General features: G+C 38.1%; 1 long non-coding RNA gene and 1 pseudogene across 1 annotated transcript; both read left to right on the top strand.

The window, feature by feature from the left end:
- The first annotated feature begins 486 nt into the window (after nt 1-486).
- On the top strand, nt 487-1,456 carry LOC149989814 (uncharacterized). The gene is made up of 2 exons (XR_016504117.1): nt 487-786; nt 933-1,456. It is a non-coding gene; the product is annotated as an uncharacterized LOC149989814 (long non-coding RNA).
- Nucleotides 1,457-3,265: 1,809 nt separating this feature from the next.
- Nucleotides 3,266-5,710, top strand: LOC112286492 (L-gulonolactone oxidase 3-like; annotated as a pseudogene).
- The last annotated feature ends 1,437 nt before the right edge of the window (nt 5,711-7,147 follow it).

Genomic DNA, 7,147 nt, shown 5'->3' with positions numbered 1-7,147 from the left:
GGTTTTTAATATGTCTATTTAGTTTGATATCTTGTAATCCAAGGGTGATGAGAGATGCCCAAAACACAACCTATGGAAAAGTATAATATCTTACATCAGTATGACTGAATCAATAGCGCAACAAAGGTCCAAACCAAGTACTATCTGTATGTACAAGACCGCCCTCAACTTGCAAAAGAGCCTCTCTACCGCATATTCTTTTTTTCCAAGTTACAACAAATTATCAGAGGAATGTTTTTGCCCCCTCCCGCCACCCAATTTGAACCCCACAAATCCCAGATGAGGATTTGTTGAAATGTAGTCATCCGTGAGTTGAATCAAGGAATTGTTCTACAATGCTTCTACCAGGAAAACGCAGCTCCCAGCTCCGATAGCGCAGCCGATTTTTCGACTTCTGAGGCTACCGGACCTTCGTAGCGCAGGTGCCGAATCAACGTCGTCTTACGTATTGCTACCCGATTAATACAAGGATCAGTATGTTGGCATGCATCTGACTGCCGTCTATAATTCCGATACCGTGGCTTGATTGTGTCTCTGACATAGTGTCCCATGTCTATGCTATCGGATTTCCCTCGTGGCTACATAAAGGTCTGAGCTGGTGGCTCCAAGCAGCAGTGCCACATTTTGTATCGTAAGTTTCGACCTCACCCACCAGTGCAATGACGAACATCATTGTTGTGCTTGCAGCCTGCTGCTGCCGGCTTGAATGGGATATTCATGGAGGCTTGGGAGAGCCTATCACTATCGACCCGCCAGTGGACATTACGCCGATTTTAGAATGTTGCGGTACTTCACTCCTGGTTTTTGTCTCAGCACTCAATTTCTGTTATTTTCTCTCAGTTTTTTCTTTCTACTTCTCCATGCCGTGACTTCCGTTTCGATCATCAATTTCGAGTGTTGGATACTAATTGTTGCTGAGTGGCTTTGTGCAGGCGCGAAGGTTGGAGCTTCAAATGAATCCTACCCGGTTGCGTAGTTTGCTGGCCAAATGGGTGTCTTCGGTCGTTTTCGCGCCAGGTTTTAGACCACTCGATGATCAGTCTAGATCGCGTTGCTTTGGCACGGCCCTTCGGTTATTTATTGGAATGAGAGGACGTTAATACACAAGGCAGGGGAATAGGTACAATTCAAGTTCCGTTTGTTGTGGGCGCTGATAGATTGCTTCGGGGTAAGAGAGACAGCAATCCGGAATTAGCTCATAACCGAATACTCTTTCGTAAGTCAATCTGGTATGAAGATGTTCAATTACGACACTGTACTGTGTTATGGGTACAGTGAAATTGGACAAATTTTTGGAATCATGTCAGCGGGGTTTTCAGTCAAGGAGAAAGCCATGAGAGCTTACTAGTAGCGGAACTTGTGTGTTCCTGGCTTGATTTTATTACGGATCGTATTGACAAGAACATCCATATGCTATTTGAAACATATTGGAAATAAATTTGTAACTTGAGCTGTCCGTTCATAGCCGCTGACAGAAATAAGTTGATATCTGCATGTGAAGAGTATGGGCTCGTCTCGTGCTTATGTCATGACGGCTTTTCAATCTTTGCAAGGAATTAGGGTGAATCTTGGAATCCTGTGTTCACGGAAGTTTTCATTTACAGATAGTTTTGTGAAAACAAACAAGGACATTGACAGAGCCCTGCAAACGGTTCTACAAGTTGCTGATGGATACGAGGCTCAACTTCCCTCGAACCCTGTATCACAATGTTCAGTTCATTCCTCATTCCCTAGTTCTGTTTAAGTTTGATCCCTTTGGACTTCAGAGTTGGCACTGGTCAATGGAATAAGTGCACGTTCTTTTTTGCAATTACTCCTGTGAAGCTAGATATGTATAATACATGAATATCACTTACTTTTTTTCATTAACACATGTAAGTTTTGGAAAAAACTTCATGTTAGTCTGAGCATTGAGTGCATTGTGTAGTTTTCTTTGCAGAGTTCATGTTTTCTGGATGGCAGTCATGTGATTACTTTAGAATAGAATCATTTTTCAACCTTAGCAGCCAATGTCAAACATAAGCTTCAAGTAGAGAACTGCTGAGATGATCATGTTCATTGCTGCCAAACTGGGATGCCAATGTGTGAAACTATTGACTGAAGTTTTGTTAACAACATCCATGGTGAGGGTGGTGTGTGTGTGCATGGTCTTGTGAATGTATATATTTACTGAACCAAGTATATTTTGCAATAGACTCACTGTTCAGAAAGCATGAACAGTAAACTCTGTATAAAGTTTTAAAATGTAGTTCAAGTTTTGGATATTTCATTCTTTTCAATGCATCTTTTTTGTTTAGGCATTTGTATGATGACAACATCTTATACATTTAGTCATTACATACTGAAATTGTGAATCATATTCTAACTACATGTTGTGAGTGTGTGTGACATGCTACTCAAGCCAAGTGGTGTTTAAAGTGGTTGTAGCTTGTTGCAATAAGCCATGTATATGTGATGGCAATGTGATAATTACCACAACTTGCTTAAGGTAGAATATACAAGTCCATTGTTAGTTGTTATCAACCATGCAAATTGCATGGAAATGCACATGGTAAATATAATATATTTGTTTTAATTTATCTTTAAATTATCAATTCTCACTTGACTACACAATGTGGTATTTTCACAGTGTGTTAATGCACAAAAAAAAAAACAAGAGTATAAAAAGTAGAGAGATAAATACCAACTATTGAATTACTTTTTATTATTTTGATATTTCTACAATGGACTATTAATGTAGTACAATAATTGTTATAGTTGACCTTGACGTCGTGTATCTCTAACATCCTCCCTTATAGCATAATTATCAACAAAAAAATATCTTAGCATTATACATTTCTGTTGTAATCCTTTCAAAACTTATGATTGGGCTTGTGGTAGAGCTCCCTCCTCCGTTGCAGCAAGACCAAGCAGCTCTGCGCCATTCCCCGGGACACTCTTGCATCAGCATTTGTGTAATCCAGATTGCTTGTGAAGATTCATCATCAGCAACCATGGCTGCCCAATCGCACAAGACTGACTCCCTTGTGGTAAGAGTCCGAGACAATCAAGCTTGCAGTCTAGTGCGGTGTTAATTCTCCGAAGAGCACAGTTGATGCAATAAAACAGCATTCCTCTTTTGAATCTTCATTTTGGAGGAAAACGAAAATGGAATTTCTCTATGTTGATTCATCATGATGGTTTTTACTCAATGTTACAACGCAAATCAGATTCGATGCCAGGCCTTCGTGATTCGGTAACCTAGGCGTAGTTCTGGTTAGAGGGGATGAGACTCAAGATTTCCAGAACGGAGCCGTATGACGCGAGTGTCACGTACGGTTCTTTGGGAAGTGGACGTGTTGGAACGCATTTAGAGCTCCTGTCGAAAGCGCTTGGCAAACTTCCGGTGTAGGGCGGTTATTCCGCGCAGGCGCTTTGTGAGGTCCTGTATGCCTGCTTGAGGAAGACTTAACCATTTATGTTTTGTCTTTCAATTTCCGGTGTTCGATTTTGGTTCTCATTGAGTCAGTCTAGTGCTTTTGCAACGTATGCATGTCGAGACTACACGGATGTTCGCAAACAGATCCGAATCCAGCACAACAAGATTGGTGTTCCTCGAGTTCGGCAGATAACATTCACGCCGAGTTGATTCTCATTGGATTTCAGAGGTGACTACCCATGACGGGTAGCCCCAAAATGTTTCCCACATTCTACAGTAATTGTTTCAGATTATGTCTTGTGAATGACTAGAGGAAACTTGAGGAGATTAGCACGGAACTCTTCTGGTTACTTTCGTGGTTTTCTGACACTTCATGTGAACCCAAGTTGATACTCTAGTTGATTTAGAAAAAAAGTAAAACTGCAATTACAATTTTGACTTCCTTATGTCCGTGTTTGTCCCCCAAGAAAGCCCCTGCTTCTTTGTTACGTAGATTTATGAATTGATGGAGAGTTTTTTAGGTATCTGAACTCTAGCCCAACTCGTAACAAGGATGCGGCTAGCTTTCATTCATGGATCGAAAAAAATTTCGGGAGCCTGCTGGATTCTGCTGGCAATAATGCTATTTTGGAGCTGCACGGTAACCCTGGTGAGCTCTACTAGACCTGGGCTAGTGGAGAAATGCGACGAAACTGGACAGTGCTAACTCGAGTACGCTTACAAGGTTTGGAATGATAGATCTCCTTGCAAGGTATGATCACGTGTATCACCTTACTAGTAATCTTCAACTATTCAAAGACAATGAATTTGTTTTGAGAAAAGCATACTTTGCCAGGGAGACATAGTATGCTTCAACGAGATTCGATACACACTTTGCATGAGAAATCTACAAGCTTTAGAAAAATTGGAATGAAATCTCATCGGTGAATCTTTGCAGTGTGCTTTTAACACGCTTGAGTAATTTTTCTATCAGGCAAGTTCTGTGGTTTACCCATCAACTGAGCAAGAGATTCTCAGTGCTGTTGCTGCTGCCGTGAGAGGCAACCCACGTTCAAAAGAAATTTGACATTACGATTTGTGAAAGGAGACGTTGGGTTTGAGGACGAAACACTTCGGATCGCTAATAAAGTAGAGTTTGGAGATGTCACATGATACCCCTCGCTGGGTCAAGTTGTTTACAGAGAGGACCACCAGAAGAAGGCATCGACAACTTCATTGGATTTCAGCCCCAACCACAGGCTGTAATAACGGGCACAAGGGTTGCTGGTATGCAGCCTTCTGAGGTAAACGAATGAGTTAAAATTAGAAATTTTAAGATAAAAGTGTCTGCAATGTGAGGTGAACAAGCTGATAAGTTCCAATGTAGCTACAAATTTTGGAAATATTAGACTCGTCTGAATTGATGGCCGATGTCAAGCAGAAGAAGCGGCCGAATCAGCCCGAAACCGGCAGCTCAAGTGTGATCTTGCGTTTACAACTGTAACTGCACAGCAAGAACTCGGCTATGGGTATAATAAGAACGGGTTGATATTTTCTGGCTTCTCAGTCATTGGTAGACAACACCTTTTTCAGACTGCTGGCGGATGTTGAAGTAGTGATTTACCGGGCTTCTACTGCCCATGGGACCAGCGAATAGGAGGCCTCAATATCTATGCAGCTTCCGCTGCTCTTCCACCAGCAGAGCAACTTAAAGTCTTTTCTCCGCGACATCAGAGACCTGCAAGCAACAGTTCCAATGAGCCTCTGCGATCTTGATCTGTACAGTGGTATATTGATTAGATTCGTCCGTAAGACTGATGCCTATCTCGGCTCTGCTCAGGAGGACAAGGCCATGATTGACTTTACGTGGTCCCGTGGCAACGATGCAACAACACAAAGGCTGGATATGGACATATTTCAGGAATTTGAGCAGCTTGCATTCGACAAACACAGCGCACGGCCACACTGAGGAAAGAACCGCAACTACGTGTTTCAGGGTGTTGGAGAGAAATATGGGAACGTGGGCAAGTTCCTTGATACAAAGAACCGTTTCGATCCTCAAGGCTCCTTCTCCAGCGAATGGTCCGATGCTCTTCTAGGAATAAACAAGCCTGGCGCGCCAAGAATAGAAACGTATGCTCCATTCTGTGCCATCGAAGGACTTTGAAGATGCCAGACGGACGAGCATTGTGCACCAGAGTAGAACAGTTTCTGCCACCCAGGCTGAATCTTCCCTGCAGCAAGAGTCTGTCTTTCGGAGTAAACAGAAAAAACCTGTCCTAATCACGTTGTTGCTCCGTTTCGATCTCCTGTGATCAGATCAAGTTCTCATCAAAAAATATTTCAAAAATATATTTTAAGAAATAATAGTGCACTCAATAACAAGATGCCTTAAAATTTTACAACAATATTATGTAGTACTATTAAAATTTCCTAATATTAAGATACTAAGTCAAAAAATTGATTTTTTCATCAAATGTTACGATGAATTTCTTGATTTTTGTTTAAAAAAATATACAATTTCACTTATATAAATTAATTAATTTCTAACAACTTCTGTAACTGTAAAACATAAATAAATAACACACAATTGAAAGAAAAATGTATAAATTATTTTGTTTCATAATTTGAACCTTTTCTATATATATATATATATATATATATATATATATATTCTTGTAAGTTTAGCTTTCATAGATATATTAACAGATACATATCTACATGATGTTTTGGATAAATTAGAAAACCAAATTTATGATAATAGGATGTTTAATGTTGAATTTTTTTACTAGTTCATTTTAATAAATAAATAAACTACTTGAGTAATTTTGATTTTTTTGCAAAAAAAATGAAAAATATGTATTTAAATTTATTAAATTATTTTGTTTAATTCAGGATGATATAAATTTATTAAATCAAGATGATATTAATTAAATTATTTTGTTTTAATTCTTAAAACAGGTGGTACTTAAATCATTTTACATATTTCTAAGTATTTATAGTCTTTAGATGTAAGAGCATAACTTATCTCTTTTTAATTACAAAAAATACAATTATTTATGTAAAGGACTTTAATTAGAATTGGAATAAAAAGTGCATTTATAAGAATGAAACTGGCCTTATTTCGATATATATATATATATATATATACCAAGAAGATCTTGTAGAAGCTTTCAAAAACCATGAGACTTTTTATCCAAGCATCTAATTAGAGGATGCTTCAAATGCACTCTTTTTTCTAAATAAGAAAATTTTGGAATAAATTTTAATAGCCACATGGCATATCTATAGAAATCTAGAGTTCTAATGTGCATCTAGAAAACTTCTTTAATGTTTCTTAAGTAAAATTTTATTTATTTGACATATTCTACATACTTCTAATTATTTCTATTTATTTCTATTTGCTTAAGTAATATAGGCATCTATTACAATGCAATATAAAGAATGAATCTGTTGTTTCAACTTAGCATCTTTCTTAATTAAATTATTTTCAAACATTAGATTTTCAAGCCATAAGTATAGGACAATTGTGACAATTGTCTCTTAAGAGACTTTTTACAAAAATATTGGTTGCTATGTAATGGATACAACAATATGTTAATTTATTTTTTGCTTTGTACTTGTTTATAGATGTAATAGACTTGATTATCAAGGTGCTTGCTTCTATAATGAAAAACTTAGATTTTTATTAAGTTGTATTACAACTAAGTTGCCAATATAAATATTAGTGAATTAAGCTTATTTATAACC

Source organism: Physcomitrium patens, chromosome 1, assembly GCF_059467195.1.
Source record: "Physcomitrium patens ecotype Gransden chromosome 1, ASM5946719v1, whole genome shotgun sequence".
In the NCBI taxonomy this organism is placed as follows: Eukaryota; Viridiplantae; Streptophyta; class Bryopsida; order Funariales; family Funariaceae; genus Physcomitrium; species Physcomitrium patens.
The sequence above is the reverse complement of the archived record's forward strand: the minus strand, read 5'-3'. Positions and strand labels throughout refer to the sequence as shown.